At 47.2% G+C, this 18820-nt stretch overlaps 1 protein-coding gene across 8 annotated transcripts in view; it reads left to right on the plus strand.

Annotated features, from left to right (window-relative positions):
• Window positions 1-8023: 8023 nt before the first annotated feature.
• LOXL2 (lysyl oxidase like 2) overlaps window positions 8024-18820 on the plus strand; it is a 121735-nt gene continuing 110938 nt past the window's right edge. For 5 of the 8 annotated variants that reach the window (XM_045880025.3, XM_045880031.3, XM_045880032.3 and 2 more), the window contains exon 1: window positions 8025-8184. The gene's annotated coding sequence lies outside the window, so the exon portion shown is untranslated. Of the gene's footprint in view, window positions 8185-18820 lie in introns of all 8 variants that reach the window. The other 3 variants (XR_010409661.1, XM_054508665.2, XM_054508664.2) reach the window with 3 other exon arrangements.

Consider the following 18820-nt stretch of genomic DNA (forward strand, 5'->3'; position numbering starts at 1 on the left):
CTCTCCTGGTGGGAGGAGAAAGAGAGAGAGGGAGAGAAAGAGGGAGGGAGAGAGCTTTCATCTATCTCTCTCTTTTTTTTTTTTTTAAGATTTTTTTTTTCTTTTTATTTATTTATTTGAGAGAGAGAATGAGATAGAGCATGAGGGGGGGAGGGTCAGAGGGAGAAGCAGACTCCCTGCCGAGCAGGGAGCCCGATGCGGGACTCGATCCCGGGACTCCAGGATCATGACCTGAGCCGAAGGCAGTCGCCCAACCAACTGAGCCACCCAGGCGTCCCTATCTCTCTCTTTTTACAAAGCCACAAACCCCATCGTGATGAGGGCCTCACCCTCATGACCTCATCTAACCTCATGACCTCCCAAAGCCCCTGTCCAAATGCCATCACATTGGGGGGGGGGTGCTTCAGCATGTGAATTTAGGGGGACACAGTTTAGTCTGCAGCAGTGTTCCTGCCATTTTGGTGACCGGCCTGTTGGGGTTTGGAGACTTTTTCCTGAACCATGCCTTCCTCTGAACCTTCCATCCTCTCCAGATATTTAAAATAAGACAGCTGCCCTGGTGGGCTGGTGCTGGGTCTTCTCCCAAGAGCAAGGGGCTGGTGGGCAGAGCAGGATTCGTACCTCCTCTCCCTCTCCTAGGGTGCCGAGCTGGGTCTGGGCAAGCAGGAGCCTCATAAAGCCCGTGGCTGGAATGGAATGGAGTCAGGCTGTGTCCTCAGCCAACCCCGAGTGACCTGGCTGGGCCGCTCAAATGCTTTCTGGGAGGTGGCAAGGCTTTGCTGGGCTGCGGGCCGGAGTGGGGACCCTGCCAGATGCCAGCCCATTGCTCTGCAGAAAAGCTCCCATTTTTCTCTGGCACTCCCCCTCCCTGTTTCAGCTGCATCTTTGAGGCAAGGTGGTCAGAACTGGCAGGGGCCAGGTGTCTGGGAATGAGATTTGGAATCTTTTTTTTTTTCTCTCTCTCTCTAAATGACTGTGCTAGGTAAGAGTCTCCCTCTTCTCCCAGCTGCAGACTTTCCTGGTGGGGCAGTCAAGTGAGAAGTGAGGAGAGCAGTAAAATTATAATGTAGGTGAAATGTGTCTTCAGAACCTGTCACCCCATGTTCTGTGCCTTTGCCAAATCTCCAGGGTCCACTGTATGCCCAGCCACATCCCACCTGCTCCCAGATGTCCCAGAGCTCTTCCTGAGCAAGGATTAAGCTGCTTACCCAGGTGTGTGTCTTCCTCCTACCACCCCCACCCATCACACTCCCCAGACACCACGAAACCCCTGGGACTCTCCGGTCCCTCTGATCAATGCTCACTGCATGGTGCAGCCACTTTGTACTGAATCTCCTACTGTTTTGTCTTATTATTTAATTTCTATGTGATCTTCTCTCCTAAATCACAATATAAGCCTCTTGAGGACTGCATCAAGTTTTATTTAATCCTAGTACCCCTTTCCAAATCCTATCTGCTACACACACACACACACACAGGGGAAGATATGATGATGTTCCAGGTACTTGGTGAAAACTCCCAGCCACAGACTGGGAGAAACTCCTTGTAAAATGCATAAAGGACTATATAAAATATACAAAGAATTCAAAACTCAACAATAAGGAAACAACCCAATTAAAACATGGAGAAAATATCTGAAAAGACAGCTCACCAAAAAAAGCTGAGCAGATGCAAATAAGCATAAGAAAAGATTCTTCACATCATACGTCATCAGGAAAATGCAAATTAAAACAACAGTGAGACACCACTATAGACCTATTGGAATGGCCAAGATCAAGGCTGGTGAGGATGTGGAGCGACGGGAGCTCTCATTCATCACTGGTTGAAACGCACCATGGAATAGCCACTTTGAAAGACAGTTTGACAGGTTCTTAGAAAACAAAACATACTCTTTCCCCCTCACACACAATTTCTCTGCTTTATATGGCCTTTTTCCCCTATGGTTTTTATTATGGTGAAATACACATAACATAAAATTTACCATCTTAATAATTTTTAAGTGTACAGTTCAGTGGTATTAAATACATTCATAATGTTGTGCAACCATAGCCACCATCCATCTCCAGAACTCTCTATACCATCTCATAACTCTGTCTCCTTCATCTTGTAAAACTGAAACTCTATATCCACTGAACACCACCTTCCTATTCCCCTTCTCCCCAGCTCCTGGCAACCACCATTCTACATTCTGTCTCTAGGATTTCGACTAGTCTAAAAGCACCTCAAATAAGTGGAATCACACAGTATTTGTCCTTTTGTTTATTTCAGTTAGCATCATGTCCTCAGAGTTCATCTACATTTGAGCATGTGTCAGAATTTCCTTCCTTTTTAGGGCTGTATAATATTCCATTGTATGGCTTATGTCATTTAAACCAAACACAGCCTTACCATATGATCCAGCAGTGGTGGCCCTTGATACTGACCCAAACGAGTTGAAAGCTTATCACCACACATGAATGTTTGTAGCAGCTTTATACATAATTGCCAAAACCTGGAAGCAACCAAGATGTTCTTCAGTAGGTGAATGGATTAAAAAAACTGTGGCACATCCAGACAATGGAATATTATTCAGCAATAAAAAGAAATGGACTATCAAGCCATGAAAAGACATGGGAGAAACTTGAACACAGATCGCCATGTGAAAGAGGCCAGTCTGAAGAGTTTACATGCTATATGATTCCAACTATATGACATTCTGAAGAAAGCCAAATTATGGAGAGAGTAAAAGGATCAGTGGTTGCTGGGGGTTGTGGGGAGGGAAGGAAGAACAGGCAGAACAGGGAGGATTTTTAGGGCAGTGAAACTCTTCTGTACAATATTATAATGGTTAATACATGTCATTATACATATGTCAAAATCCACAGAATGTACAACACAAAAATTGGACCCTAATGTAAACTATGGACCTTAGTTAATAACAATGTGTCAATATAGTCATCAATTGTAACAAATGTACCACCCTAATGCAAGATGTTAATAAGAGGGGAAATTCACTGTGTGAAGGTTGAATATATGGGAGCTCTCTGTATTGGCTGCTCAGTTTTTCTGTAAACCTAACACTACTCTAAAAAACATAGTAACTAGAAAAAAGAAGACAACTTGAAGTGATGTTTCCACCTCCATATAAATTGGTTTAAAGCTAGCTGGTGGTGTCCATGTGCCAGACATTTTACTCTGGGCACTTCACGTTTATGAACTCATTTCAGCGTACAAGAATTCTGTGTAGTAAAATATGGAGGCATTTGACAAATGAAGAAACCGAGGCCCAGAGAGGTTAAATGACATGCTCAGTTCACATGACTGGTAAGTAGTGGAGTTAAGATTTAAACCCACACAGCAGGGCTCCTGCTGCTGAGCTCCTACCCACGTGTCACCTTGTGTGGCCCTTATTGAAACTGCTTGCATTGTAAAAGAGGATATCAGAATGGGGAGGAGTCCCAGAAAAGAGCACTAAGTTTCAAACAACACTTATTCTGGAATAATTTCTATAAAATAAAATTCGCCCATTTTAAGTGTTCAGTTTCACGACTTTTGGAAGAAGGCATATACCAATGTAAACACCACCACAATCAAGAATTAGATCATTTCCATCACCCCAAAAAGGTTTGTCCTCTCCTGCTCGTGCCCAGGCAAACCCCATGCCCACCTCCATGCCTCAGGTCACCACCAATCTGCTTTCTGTCAGAGTGGGTTGTTGTTGACTTTTCCAGAGTTTTCTATGAACGGGATCGCATGGTATTTTACCCTTTGGTAGCCGGCTTCTTTGGGGAGGGGGTGCTCAGCGCGATATTTTTGAGACTCAACCATACTGTTGCATGTAGCAGTACTTCATTCATAAGAGACTAATTTCTAATGACAGGATTTCAGACACAGCAACCCCCAAAGGAGAAATGCATGCTTTTATGTAGACCCCTTAAATTATACCTACCCTGGTCAGTCTGCAAGGGAGGGGACGCACTGGGCCACATCAGGCTGAACGGGACCCCAAATGGGCTACAAGCACCAGACGTTATCCAAGGAGCCAAGTAGCTGCCCGCACAAGTTCTGGACAGAAATGGCAGGGTGGTCGTGGAAAATGGATTTTCCCTTTTCTAGACTTCATTTTCTTCTTTGAAGAATGTAAAGGATCGCCTTGCTCTGCTTTCTTCATTAGAGAAGACTTTGAACAGCTTTGGGGTCCCAAATAAATTGTTTTGCACCTTCAAACATGCTGTTATAATGACTAATGATAAAGAAAATGGAAATGAGAGAGATGGAGGAAGTGTAGCCCAAGGCCAAGTACAAGCGCTCAACGCCGTGTGAACATGGACACTAGGGGGCGCTGCCGGCCAGGAGGAAGCGAGAATTTCCCCCAAGCTCTTCGTACAAGGCATCCACACCCGTTAAAAGTGGTTGTGATAACACTACAGATTTCTGAATCTGAGAAAGCCAGCCAGTTGGGTCTGATATCTGGCCAACGTAGGACACTGGAATATATGAAATATTTGACCAACCTGACTCCTTTAATTGCAATCCCCTCCGTGAGCACCAGACCAGACCACGACCCTGGCCGCGACCCTGCGTTGCCAAATCACTTTCCCAAAGGAACCAATGTTTGTTTTGTTGCTAGGTTCCCCTTTTAACTTAACAAGTAGGCGAGCTGGAGCCTCTTCTTTGATTGTATAGATTTAAACTACTAGTTTTTTCATTCTTCTTACTGTGAGTAATCATTAATAATGCCCACTACAATGATTTCTTAGTCATGTAGGCTTTCAAATGTTTCAGGTCAGTCTGATTCACTTCAACAAACACGGATGCGCGTGATACGTGCAGGGCGCGCCGCTGGCTCCCCAGCTGGCTACAGAGGCGAAGCCCACTCTAGACGCATGGTTTCTGCACCCAGGAGCTTGTGATAGTCCTATAAGGGAGAGAAATCGAATACGTTACCACGTATAACTCAAACACAAAGTGATACATAGCTCAGGAGTGCTGCGAGGTAAGTGCCGTGGAGCCCGCAGGAAGGTGAGACTTCCCACCCCAAAAGGCCACCTCGTCAGACAGGGTCTTCCGAGCCGCGCTGGATGAAAGAGCACCCTGTGCCTCCCTCACTTCTGTTCTCCTTGCTCTGCTTCGGTCTTCCCCATAGTACTTGCCACGGGCTCCTTCCCCATTGCATTGTTCCTCCTTGTCAGTTTGTGCCTTGTCTGTCTCCCCACACGGGTGTGTCAGCCCTCTGAGGGCAAAGACTGGGGAGGATATTAGCTGGGCCTCCACTGAGACCCCGGTTGGACTTCCTGGGACATACCCAGACTTAGGAAGGTGATTTGGCCACTGAGCTCAAGAGCCAAGAAAAAAGAGGGCGAACAGTCCACACCCTTGGACTCAGGCATCACGTCCAGGGAGTGTGTCCGGGGAATGCAATCCCCGTGGCCACCTCCGGTGGCAGGCAGGTGCCGGCTTTCTTCCCTCTGGCTGCTGGGGGTCTGCAGCTCCTGCTCCTGCAGAGTCCACAGCAGCCCCGTGCCCTCCTCCCTGAAGCCCTGCAGGAGCAGATGCCAAACAGCAACTTCCGTGCAATCCCACGTGGCAGGGACTGTTCTACGCCCCCTCGGGCATTCGCCCTTTTCACTCCTCTAGGAGCCTTTTGAGCGAGGGGCTTCTTACAGATGAGGCGAGTCAGGCAAAGAGAGTCACTGTCCAGGCAGGTTGTGGTGGAGTCGGGATGTGACCCCAGGTATTCTGACTACAGACGCGTGCTCAGAATCCATTGCGTGGCTCTGCTTCTGACTGGAAGATGGGGGTGGAGGGGGCACATGTGGACTGTATGGATGACATATGGACACAAAGCATTCTGTTTCATCTAGAACAGAGGTCTGCTGCCTTCCTGGTCTCCCAGGGCTTCGGTTCAGTTCCCGAAAGTGCATCCATGAACTACTCTGTGCAAGCTTCAAATACTCATTTTCTCTTGAGAGTCGGGGCATGGGGAGGCACGGGTAAACTTGTAGAGGCCTCGGGTGTGAGGCCACTGAGTACCTGTAGGAGGGGTTAAGTACACTTTAATGATCACAGCCTGACCACTTACCAGTTCCGTGAGTCTGGGGATATTACACAGCCTCTCTGAGCCTCCACTTTCTCATCTGTAACAATTAGCAGGAACCACATAGTAGCTGCTCAATAAATATTCCTTTAACCGTCATGGTATAATTTAAACTAGTAAAAAGTTTTAAATAACTTGATGTCTAACAATAGAGAAATGCCATCGAACATGGTAGTTTTAGACACTGGAAGAGTCTGAAACCATTAAAAAGTACATTGAAAAATGCACAACAAACAATATAGTAAAAAAAAAATGCTGGGTACAAAAACGGTATCTACCTTTGATTTTTAAAATATCCTGAAGGAAATACTCCCCAATGTTAGGTGTTTATCTCTGGGTGATAGGACGAGACGGTGACAAGTTTCTTTTCTTTTCTTTTCTTTTTTAAGACTTTATGTATTTATTTGACAGAGAGAGACATAGCGAGAGCGGGAACACAACTAGGGTCAGTGGCAGAAGCAGGCTTCCTGCTGAGCAGAGAGCCCGATGCGGGGCTTGATCCCAGGACCCTGGGACCATGACCTGAGCCTAAGGCAGATGCTTAATGACTGAGCCACCCAGCACCCCAACAAGTTTCTTTATTATACTTTTTCACATTTTCTAAATGTTCCACAAGGAGTTTGCCTTTGTTCACAATCAGACAACACATTGTTTACAAAGTTAGCTTCCTTTCATTTTATACCTTATCGGTTAAAGCTTTAGCACGAAGAGTAGAACCAGAAGTGGAGGGATCAGGGGAAAAGGTGAGGGGAGAGGAGAGAGCTCAGTTTCACTGGCATTTACTGAGCAACTGCTATGTGCAGGCACTGTGCCGACTGAGTGCGATCATTGCCAGGCAGACAAAGCACGGGAATGGCACGTGCAAAGGCCCTGGGGTGTGAAACAGCAGGCAGGCTGAACAGCAAGTAGGGCCTGTGGGGGAGAGGAAAGAATGTGGCTGAGAGATGGGCAGGCTGGAAATGCTTTGGGGGACCCTGTCAGATGTCAAGGGGATCCGACTGAGTCCTGAGGGCCCTGGAGCTCCTGTGGGTGGGTTTTGGGGTTTTTTGTCAGTTAATGAAGCAGACATCAGTTGACAGTCCCCTTCTGGGTACTGCCTGCACAGAGGCCCACAGACCCCGTGCCTTGTTTTATGGCTGGCTGCCTCCTGCCTGGCCGAACCTTGCTTTTGCTTAAGGAACCCTGGGAATCTGCACAGAGGGGTCCCCCAACTTGTAAGGCGCCCTTCACTTTTCCCCCAGTGTGAGCCTCAGAGCCAGTAATGGAATGTCCCTCTGCACAATATGCACCCCTTAGCTGTGCCCTGTTCGGTTCCCTGAGCACAGAGCTTGTTAATCCTGGCCCTGCCCTGCAGGGATGGACCTTAGAGGTCATTGAATCCAAAGTCTTTAATTACAAAGGAGAAAACCAATCCTCAGAGAGGGAGGCTTGTCAAAGGCCATAGATAAGACCCGCTGGAAGAAAGGGGGCTGTGTTTTCACGTGCAGAATCTGCTTTCCTCGAGAAACCCAGGCGAGATGGATGAAAGTTTCTGAACTCCTTCATTGATCAGTTTTTATTGAGCGTCTATTATGCGCCAGGCCGCATTGAGTTCCCCGGAGACCAAGACGATCAGGCGCGGCCCCTAATGCTGGTGAATAAGGGCATCGACGAGTTAAATTCCGGGAGCTATTGGGGGGGGGGGGTAGAGGAATCTCCCTGAGGAAAGGCCCCCTCCCTAGCTTCTCGGGCTCCGGAAACCTGGGCGCGAGGAGCCTGGGAAGGGCTGCCCCTCTGGCGCGCAGCCTCCCCGGCACAGCCCGCTCCGGCCCCGGGAAGGGCAGCTCTCGAATTACAACAAAAGGGGCTGGAGGCCGGGCCTGCTGCCGTGGCCGCCTCCCGGGAAGGGGGTGGGTCCGGGGAGGGGTTTGCCTTCCGACTCTCATTAAAAGCACCGGGAAAAGCGTAAAGGAGCGACTCCAGCCTGCGGCGGCCACAACGTGCAGCCCGCTTTCTCCAGCGGCCTGAGACGTCGGCTCGCCCCCTCTGCTCGGGAAAGGGGGTCAGCGGCGACGGACGCGGAGAGGGACCACCGTGGGAAGTGCTGGCCCCTGCTGCCCTGCTGCCAAGTAAGAGCGCTCCCTGCCCCTCCCCTCCCCGCGGCGGTAGGCAGGGAAGCGGGAGCGTCCCGGTGGGGTCTCCAGGCTCCACTCCCTGCGGAGCTGCCTCTCGGCGGTGCTCGGGGTTCCCGGGACCTGTGCGGCGGACACTCCGAGCGAGGGCTACTTGCTCGGAGAGATGCTAGGACCCGCAGGCTGACGGGGTGCCCTTTCCGACTCGGGCCGACCCGCCCAGCCCCACCTCTCCTGAGCCAGACGAGGCCATGCAGCTGGCGCGCCCCGGAGAGCAGGGCGCTCGGTTCCTTGCTTGTTGGGGGCGCCCGCGACCCGGCAGGACGGAGCTAGTCGAGGCTCTGGCGCTCTAGGTGCCTAGGAGGGTGAGGCGGGGGGGCCAGGGATACGCGGAGTTAGGGCTTTTGAGGAGGTGGAGCGCGCGCGGGGAGCGGGGGGCGCCCTGGAATAGGTCTCCGGTGCTGCGGCTTTGGGGATACGGAGCGCACCGGGCTGGGGCAGAGTGGGTGGGGGCCATCGGGGCTGTGCCTGGGTGCTCTAGTGCCCACTGCCTCGGAATTGGGCCTTCTCCCCAGCCTGCTGGAAAGGCTCGGCTGAGCGCCGGAGAGCCGAGTCCGGTGCGAGGACCGGCGCGATCCGCGCGCGAGGTATTCCCTCCCACGTCGCCCTGGCTCGTCCCGGGACCAGGCAACCTCTCCCGCCGTTGCCACAGAGAGGCCCTGGAGTAGGAAAGAACCAGCACAAGCTACCCCGCGAGTCGTGCATGCAGGGTCGCCTCGGGGGTAGAGCAAATCTTAGTCTAGTGCGGATACTCCGGCGGTCCTCAGTGCCTGCAGTTTTTACGCAGGCGCTTTGGCCACTGCGCTCTGCACACACTCCTCCCAACCCCAAATTTGGGAGCCTTCTAATGTAGCAGCCTGCTGGAGGTGTCAGAAATCAGCGCCGGAATAGAAATGACTGGAAGAAACAAGCGGAGACCACCAAAAAAACCAGCGCGGGTAGGGTGAGGGGACGCGGCGGAACTGGCGGGGTGGGGGCGGGGGCACTGAACTACTCAGGATGCTTGGAAACCTCAGGTCCAGGTGAGAAGAACGATGTGCATGAAAGTCAGAAACATGCCCCAAATTAATTTCGCCCCCTAAAATCTTTGAACTGCTGAGTTCTTAAAAGCAGTCCAATCGTTTCTTTTTGAAGAGAAGGAAAAGCACTGAAGCTCAAGGCCCCTGAGTTGATCAGTGTGGGGCCTCGAAACCCCTTCCCTTACTCCAGCTCCTCCCTTATGCCACCGCGAGCCTGTCTGTCCAGGAATCCCCAGAGCCCATTTGTCACCCTTGCTGGAATTATTTAGTTATTTATGGTGTATTCTGTACTTAAAATGGTCAGGGATGGGGCTTAAGAGGAAGGCAAAGTGTTCATTTCCTTGGTCAGTGCCCAGATGAGTGAGTGACTCACTGGACCCTGCCTCAGCTAAATCATTCACTCGTCTCCCTCTTCCTTTTGTCCTGTTCTCCTGCCTGGTCCCTAGTATCTGCCTTGGGAAGGACCATCAAACCCATGGCAAAGTGTATGCCCCATGGGCCCCTGGAGCTCTTGGGGGCCCAAGAAGACCCAGTCTCAGTGGTGTGTGTACGCATGAATCTGTTGGTCTCCCTGTGACTTTGTATTAAAAAGTGACTTGGTCTAAGTGAATATGAAACTTAGGTCTGAAGACAAAGTATGCACTTGACATTACAGGTTGGCTGACATTTTGATGCATGGCAGACAGGAAAATTCTGCAAAGAGGCTTCTGTGTGTCTCCTTTCCAGCTGGGTTCCTGGCCTGGCTTCTCCTGGCCTTTTGCCACGTCCTTGTCATCTGACCTCTGGATGACCAGTGTGGAAGGGTCTTTCTTGTGAGGGAAACAGATTTTCTGTGCTCTGGGGATGGCCATCGGTGAAGCTTTGTGATGTCCACCCAGGTTCTGCAGTGTGTATTTAAAAATTATTTTATATTCTGAAAAATTTCAAATATGCACGGAAGTAGAGAGAAGGCCCCCATATCTTCTCACCCAGCTTCAGATTATCAATATTTTGCCACACTTGCTTGTAACTATCCCTTTGCTCTTTCTTCTCTCATTGAAGTATTTTAAAGCAAATGCCAGATTTCAGATTTGATAATCATTCCATCCCTGTGTATTTCAGTGTGATCTTGAAAAATATTAAATAACCGTGATGCCATTATTACACCTAAGAAAATTAACAATGATTCTTTACTATCATCTAATACCCAACCCATATGCAAAAATTTCCCAGTTTTCCCCCAAATGCCTTTGTAAAGGTGATCTGAGTTCTGTTGGTTTTTATAATCTATGTTTATATCATATGTTATTCCTTTCAAACTATGTTTCTTTCCACTGTGTCATTTGGTCATTATGACGCCCCACTAAAGAGTGAGATGGGTCCTGAATTCATTTTACGCCTGAGTAAACTGGCAAAGAGATAAGCTGTCCAGGTGGCATAGCTGGCGATTGGCAGAGCCAGGACCTGACCCAGCCTCCTCCTTTCTGGGCGGCGGTGGTTCTGTTTCTCAGTGCCGCTCCTGGACTATCAGCTGTTCTCAAAGCGTTCATTTTGGCTCTGGCTTCATCCTGAGCTGATCACTTCCTAAGCACCTGCTGTCAGAAATCCCTGTGTAAATATTGAGTAATTGGCCATTTGGCACTTGAGGTAAATCAGCCGCAAAGTCAGGAAGCCTGGGTTTATTTCCCAGCTTGTTATGAAATTGTAGGAAAACAATGTCCCTCTTGAGGACTCGAGGTGGCCCTCTCTGAACTAGGAAGCATTCCCCTGCCATTCTCGGGCTCCTGGATCTGGGAGTGGGACGAGTGAAAAGACTATAGCTGTAATTCCTGGACAAGACCAAGGCCCCAGAAAGAAATCTCATTGAGAACAGTTGCCCCTCCTGGAGTGCTGCCTGAGTATTCTGGCAGCTGGAATCTTTTGTCGGAGATTCCTAACTCCGATGACGGAGAAGAGGCTTCCCTCTGAAGTCCTTCATTCACGGACAACTTTGTTTATTCTGCCGCTGTCCGCTGGGGATACAGAACACCAGAATTTTGTACTTTTAGCCTTTTCGTTACTTGTGTTTATTTGCTTTGAAGTCGGGTGATAGATCCTTTTTACATCTTACTACTAAGGCTCATGAATTGGAATTCTCCTTCCTTGGCTGGCCATGTGGGAAAATGGAATCTCTTACGTCTTCACCCCTAGATTTTCCGCTCGTATGTTCATTGCCCTGAAATAGACATTGGATGAGCAGATCTTCCATAAAACAGCCAGTCAGGGACAGTGAAACTGGCTGCTTCAATCCCATTATTCCACTGTAGGGACTCATCAGGGCACTGCATTGACCTGGAGTCACACTGTCTTCTGGGAACCACCAGTTCTCTTCCCCTTTGCTGATAGGCAGGCTCCGTGGGGATATAGTTTCTCGGTGATTGCATGTCCGTGGTGGCAAGTTGCTTCCTTCCTTTGACAGCTTCGGGAGCATTGGGAGGTATAGTTCCCTGCTCCCAGGGCTGCCTGGATTCGGAACAACTTGTGATGACGACTGTTTTATTTCCCTCTGGGGAAGGGTCTTGGCCATCCGTCCGCGTGGCCATGTCACACGGACTCAGCTGCGCTGCGGACCTTGGCTGGGTCTTGAGGCCTCAGATGAAGTGGCCGCACCCTGCCCTGCTCCAGGCCCACAGAACCAGCGGGACTAGCAAGCGTGGGCCAGAGAAGGAAGGGCCAAGCAGATTCTGCAGATGAGCATCCGCAGGACACGCTGGGTCGCTTCTGTCCCGCAGCCATGTCCAGTCTGAAGTGAGTTCAGATCTTCTTGTGTTAGCGATTCTAGCAGTGATCCTGCTGTTGGGCATGGCGCATGCCTGGCGGGGAACACAAGTTGGCCAGGTGTGCGGGCTGGTCGTCCCCCTCGCCACCTGTGTCTGAGAAGCCTTCAGGCACCAGGTCCATCCTTTCGAGGGGGATAAAGCATGAGGGTGACAGTTTAGATAAGATTTCCGTCCAGATTTCAGAAAAATCTTTTCACACTTCTCTTGGCAGGAACAGCACACCCAGGCAAGTTTCATGTGGCAAGGACGGGTGCAGAGTAAGAGTGGGCTCAGCAGAGAGTGAGGAGGTAATTAGGGTCACAGCTAATTTCTTCTTGCCCAAGGCTTTTGATCCCTTTGTTTGGAGTATTTTTAACTTGGTGTTATAATATCATGGGTGAATGATGACACATTTTTTTAGTTTTTTTCATTGTCAGAATCTCTGTTACATAAGCAGACACAGCTAGTCCCATGGAGGTTTTGTGCAAACTACCATATGTCCTCCTTGATGCATCCCCAACACAATGCTTGTGTGGAAAACCATGCTGCTTGCCTATAAAGCACACGATTTATGAGAACAGAATTTAACGGCGATGACTTGTGAACAACTTACTTTGCTCAGTTTCTTTACACTGTCCTTGAACTTGGATCCATGAACTCCCCCGCCCCCACCCCAGCCTTGTCCTGGGGCACCACTGCAGCAATGAGATAGGTATCTTTCCAGAGTGCCAGCACGACCCAAAGATCTAGTAAGATCTTTTCTTAAATTTCTAATTCAAATACCAATATCCTTTCCTAAATATCTTTCTAAATCAAATACAAATATAAAATGGAGTACATTCTTAAAGTCAACTCCTCCCCCTCCCCGAGAATAGCATATATAGGTAAAATGGCACCAATCCTAAGCATACATATGTGTAAACTTTTGTTCTTATTGTGGTAAAATAGACATAACTTAAAACTCACCATTTTAACCATTTTTAAGTGTACAATTCAGTGGCATTAAGTACATTCGACTTTTTCATCTTCCCAAACTGAAACTTTGTCCCTATTAAACACTAACTCCCTATTCCCTCACCTCCCAGACCCTGACAACCATCATTCTACTTTCTGTCTTTCTAAATTTGACAACTCTAGGTACCTCGTATAAGTGGAATCATATGGTACTTGGTCTTTTGGTGACTGGCTTATTTCACCTAACATGTGTATCCTCAAGATTCATCCACGTTGTAGCATGTGTCAGAATTACCTTCTTAAGGGAATAATATTCCATTGTATGGATAGACCACATTTTGTTTATTCATTCATCCATCAATGGACACTTGAGTTGCTTCCACTTTTGGTTATTGGAAATAATGCTGCTATGAACACAGGTGTACAAATACTTGTTCTGGATGAATTTTTACAAAATGAACATACCCTTATTAACTACCACCTAGATCAAGAGTTGAAGGTTACCCAGAGTGCAGGGATTTACAGGGAGGCAGGAGATGTCAATTACATGTCAATTACATGCCCGGCATTCCCCTCCTTCAACTACACCTCAGGAGCTGGGGATTGCTTGCTCATTTTCTCTACCATGAGGCAGTTTGGAAGAGATGTTTGAAAAACACAGTTTATAATGTAAAAGGCCCCAAGATGGGTTTTGAGATTTAAGCAACTTCTTTCCTTAGGGGAAGATAGTACTGCATATTTGGGGTTTGCAGTTGCAGCTGTGTTAACACATGACCATTAAGGATAGTCCGCCCAGGCTTTTCCTGGAAGAAGGGGGCTCACACCCACCTGGAGAACTGCCCTTTTATCAGCTGCCACTGGAGCCGGAGTTTTAAGCCTGGAGGGAAAATCATGTGGCCATGTCCTGCCTTCCTTTCTTCCTTTCCTTCCTTCCTCCTTCCCTGCTGACCCAGTCCTCTCTCTCTTAACTAAATTGGTTTATTAGTGGCCTTCTATGTACCAGACACTCTGCCAGCCACCGTAGGAGACACCACGATGAATAAGGCATGATATTTGACGTGTGTATTTAAAATGAAATCGTCTGTCAAGAATAATATTCTGATGGCTGGCAGCCAACCCCTTGGTGCCCGCCTAGTGCCAACAGCAGCCTCAGAGCACAGCCAAAGAATCTGTGGAGTTTGGGCTTGTTGCAACACATGAAAAGGGGAAGACTATCCATCTGGTGACCTAGAATTCCTCTAGCATGCCCATAACCAAAGGGTAAGAATAATTTTTTAAAAGACTTTTAAGCTGGGGGTACCTGACTGGCTCAGTTAGTAGAGCATTGACTCTCGATAGCCGGGTCATGAGTTCAAGCCCCACGGTGGGTGTAGAGATTACTTAAAAAAATAAATAAAATACTTTTAAGCTGCCTTGAATTCAGGTGCTCTGTTTGAGAGCGTTCTACTAAAAATGATGTTTAGAGACTATTTTAATGATGAAAAAAAAAAAAACCCTAAAATTTACACATTGGTCTCTAATCCTTTTCAGAAAATCAGGCACTGTTGATTTTCTTGAATTGATACTCTCCAGGTGTTTTTCCTTCCCCACAAAGCCGTGCCCGTCCCTCCAGCCCCCAACCAACCCCCTGTGCCATCAGTTACACCATCATAACATTACCCAGCATCAGGAGAGTTGCTGGTCTCCTCATTGGCCTCCTTTCCCTTGGTCTTAACCCATGCGAAACCATCTTTCATGCAATAACCCCAGTGACCTTTCAAGGGCAGGGGGTGGTAACCTTTTTCTCTAGGGATGGACAGCAAATATTTTAGACTTTACAGTCCATTTGTGCTGTGTTGCTTGTTGGTCAAGCCTGCTATTTTAGTGGGAGAACAGCCACAGATAACAAGTAAATCATTATGGCTGTGTTCCAATAACATTTTATTTCCAAAAACTATTTATAGATTTGGCCCGTGGGCTGCAGTTTGCTGACTAGTGCTCTAGGTCACAGATCTGCCCCCCATCGCCCTCCCGCTTGCCGTTCTTCCCGAAAGGAAAATTCGGCATTTCTTAGCATGACGTTCAAGTTCCATCTTGGCTGGCCCTCTGCTTGCTTCTCCACCCTCACCTCTTGCACTTCTCACCACACCCAGCGCTTCTACTTTTCATCTGGTAACTGGAACCACACACGGCTCCCCAAAATACCCTGCGTGATTTCAGACCTGCTCTGCCTGCTGCCTGGAATGATCTCCCCACCCCCAGTCTTGTCAAACTCAAAACTTTCCTCCAGAACCTGCGCAGTGTCAGCTGTCTGAGCCTTTCCCGCTCCTCATCCCCACCTGTGAGCAGCGCCTCCCTGTTTCGTTTCTGTGCTTTTTCCTGCACAAGTATTGCCTAAGTATAGTGTGAACTCCTTGAGGGCAGAACCCACGTCAGATACATCTTTGAATTCCCAACGCCTAACAGCATTTGTCATGCAGCAGATGCTTCATAAATACATACTACTAACAAGAAGTGTCATTTAAGTTGATTTTTTTTAACAGCATAATTTGAGATGTAATTCACAGACCCGACACTTCCCCCATTTAAAGTGTTCAGGTCAGTGGATGTTAGTGTTTTCACAGATATGTGCACCCATCACCACGGTCAATTTTAGAGCATCTCATTGCCAGAAAGAGGTATCTGTGCCCTTCATCTATCCCCTGCTTCTCCTCCCACTCCCCTCCCTCACTCCCCTCCCCTGCTCCCCACCTCTACTCCTGCTAGTCTACTTTCTGCCTGTATGTGCCAATTCTGGATATTTCATATAAATGGAATCATATATATGGCTTCTTTTACTTCACATAATGTTTTCAAGCCTTATTTCTGTTGTGGCATGTGTTCATACTTAATACCTTTTTATGGCCAAATAATGGACCATTCATTGTATGGATAGACCCCGTTTTGTTTATCCATTTACTATTTTTTTTTTAAAGATTTTTATTTATTTATTTGACAGAGAGACACAGCAAGAGAGGGAACACAAGCAGGGGGAGTAGAAGGGGAGAAGCAGGCTTCCTGCAGAGCAGGGAGCCCCATGCGGGGCTCGATCCCAGGACCCTGGGATCATGACCTGAGCCGAAGGCAGACGCTTAATAACTGAGCCACCCAGGCGCCCCTGTCCATTCACTATTGATGGACGGTGGTTGTTTCCACCTTTTGGCTATTACAAATAGTGCTGCTATGAACATTTGTATACAAGTTTTTGTTTGAACATCTGTTTTCAGTTCTCTTGGCTATATAAATAGGAGTGGAATTGCTGGGTCATGTGGCAATTCTATGTTTATCTTTTTGAGGAATTGCCAAACTGTTTTCCAAAACGGCTGCACCATTTTACATTCCCACGAGCAAAGTATGGAGGTTCCAATTTCTCCGCATCTTCACCAACACCTACTTTTTCCCCCGCTTAAAAAAAATCCTAGCCATCCTAGTGTGTGCAAAGTGGTATTTCATTAAAGTTTTGATTTGTGTTTTCCCTGGTGACTAATGATGTTGAACATCTTTTCAGGTGTCATTGAGCATTTGCATGTCTTTTTTTTTTTTTTTTTTTAAGATTTTATTTATTTATTTGAGAGAGAGAATGAGAGAGAGCACGAGAGGGAAGCGGGTCAGAGGGAGAAGCAGACTCCCTGCCGAGCAGGGAGCCCGATGCGGGACTCGATCCAGGGACTCCAGGATCATGACCTGAGCTGAAAGCAGTCGCTTAACCAACTGAGCCACCCAGGCGCCCCAAGCATTTGCATGTCTTCTTTAGGGAAATGTCTGTTCAAGTCCTGTGCCCATTTTTAAATTGGGCTGCTTATCTTATTCTTATTGCATTATAGGAGTTTTTATATGTTCTGGATACTATAGCCCTTTCAGAAATATGATTTACAAATATTTTCTCCCATTTTGTGCATCGTCTTTTCACCTTCCTGATAGTGTCTCTTTGTTTTTCAGTTCATTTCACATTTACTCAGCATTTATTCTATAATGGACCCAGGAGATCGAGATTATGTGCTCTCCAGAGGGTTCACAGTCTTGAAAGGGAGACAGACACGCAAACAGTACAACAAATACTTGATCAATATGCCTTTTTCTACCACTACTACTGCTGCCCTGGTTCATGAAACATCTTAGTAGTGCCTTTTGATGCACAGAAGTTTTAAATTTTGATGAAGTACAATATATACATTTTTTTTAAAGATTTTATTTATTTATTTGAGAGAGAGAGAATGAGAGACAGAGAGCAGGAGAGGGAGGAGGGTCAGAGGGAGAAGCAGACTCCCCGCTGAGCAGGGAGCCCGATGTGGGACTCGATCCCAGGACTCCAGGATCATGACCTGAGCCGAAGGCAGTCGCTTAACCAACTGAGCCACCCAGGCGCCCCAATATATACGTTTTTAATTTGTTGCCTGTGCTTTTGGTGTCATATTTAAGAAACCATTGCCAAACCCAAAGTCATGAAGATTTACCCCTATGTTTTCTTCTACTAGGTTTATAGTTCAGCTTTTATATATAGGTGTTTGATCCATTTTGAATTAATTTTTGTAAATAGTGTGAAGGAGGAGTCCAACTTCTTTCTCTCTTATTTTTAAAGATTTTATTTTTTATTTGACCGGGGGGGGCGGGGGGAGAGAAAGAGAGGGAGAGAGAGAGACAGAGAGCAAGCACAAGCAGGGGGAGCATCAGAGGGAGAAGCAGGCTCCCCGCTGAGCAGGGAACCCGATGCAGGGCTTGATCCCAGGACCCTGGGATCATGACCTGAACCGAAGGCAGATGCTTAATGGACTGAGCTGCCCAGGTGCCCCATCTCTCTCTCTTTTTTAAAAGATTTTATTTATTTATTTAGTTAGTTATTTTAAAAGATTTTATTTATTTATTTGTCAGAGAGAGAGAGCACAAGCAGGGGGAGCGGCAGGCAGAGGGAGAAGCAGGCTCCCGCTGAGTAAGGAGCCCGATGCGGGACTCGATCCCAGGACCCTGGGATGTAGGACTTGATCCCAGGGCCCTGGGATCATGACCTGAGCCAAAGGCAGATGCTTAACCAACTAAGCCGCCCAGGTGCCCCCCCAACTTCTTTCTCTTCCATGTGGCTATCCAGTTATTCCAGCACCATTCTTTTTACAGACTATTCTTCCCCATTGAATGTTCTTGGTACCCTTGTCCAAATGAATTAATCATAAATATATGAGTTTATTACTAGACTCTCAGTTCTATTCCATTGATCTATAGGTCTGTCCTGTGCCAGTACCACACTGTCTTGATCACTGTTGCTTTGTATTACCTTTTGAAATTGGGAAGTATGAGACTTCCCACTTTGTTCTTTCTCAGAATTGTCTCGGCTATTCTGGATCCCTTAAAATTCCACATAAATTTTAGAATCAGCTTTTAAATTTCCATGAAAAGGACATTTGGGATACTAATAGGGATTTTGATGAATCTATAGATCAATTTGTATTCTCATCTTAATGACAGACATTAAGTTTTCCAATCCATGAACATGGGGATGTTTTTCCATTTATTTAGATCTTTAATTTCTTTCAACAATGTTTTGTAGTTTTCTGAGGATAAATTTTGCATGCCTTTGGTTAAATTTATTTCTAAATATTTTATTCTTTTTGATGCTATTGTAAATGGAATTAGTTTTGTAATTTCATTTTTGTATTGTTCTTTGAAAGTGAATAGAAACAGTTAACTTGTGCATATTGATCTTGTGTCCTGTAACCTTGTTGAACTCAGTTCTAATAGCCTTTTAGTAGGTTCCTTAAGATTTTTTTTTTATATACACATGTGGATAGATTCCTAAACAAAGAGTAATAGTTG

The sequence above is a fragment of the Mirounga angustirostris genome, unplaced genomic scaffold, assembly GCF_029215605.1.
Source record: "Mirounga angustirostris isolate CCGP_5_RB_7025 unplaced genomic scaffold, mMirAng1.0.hap1 SCAF_2, whole genome shotgun sequence".
In the NCBI taxonomy this organism is placed as follows: domain Eukaryota; kingdom Metazoa; phylum Chordata; class Mammalia; order Carnivora; family Phocidae; genus Mirounga; species Mirounga angustirostris.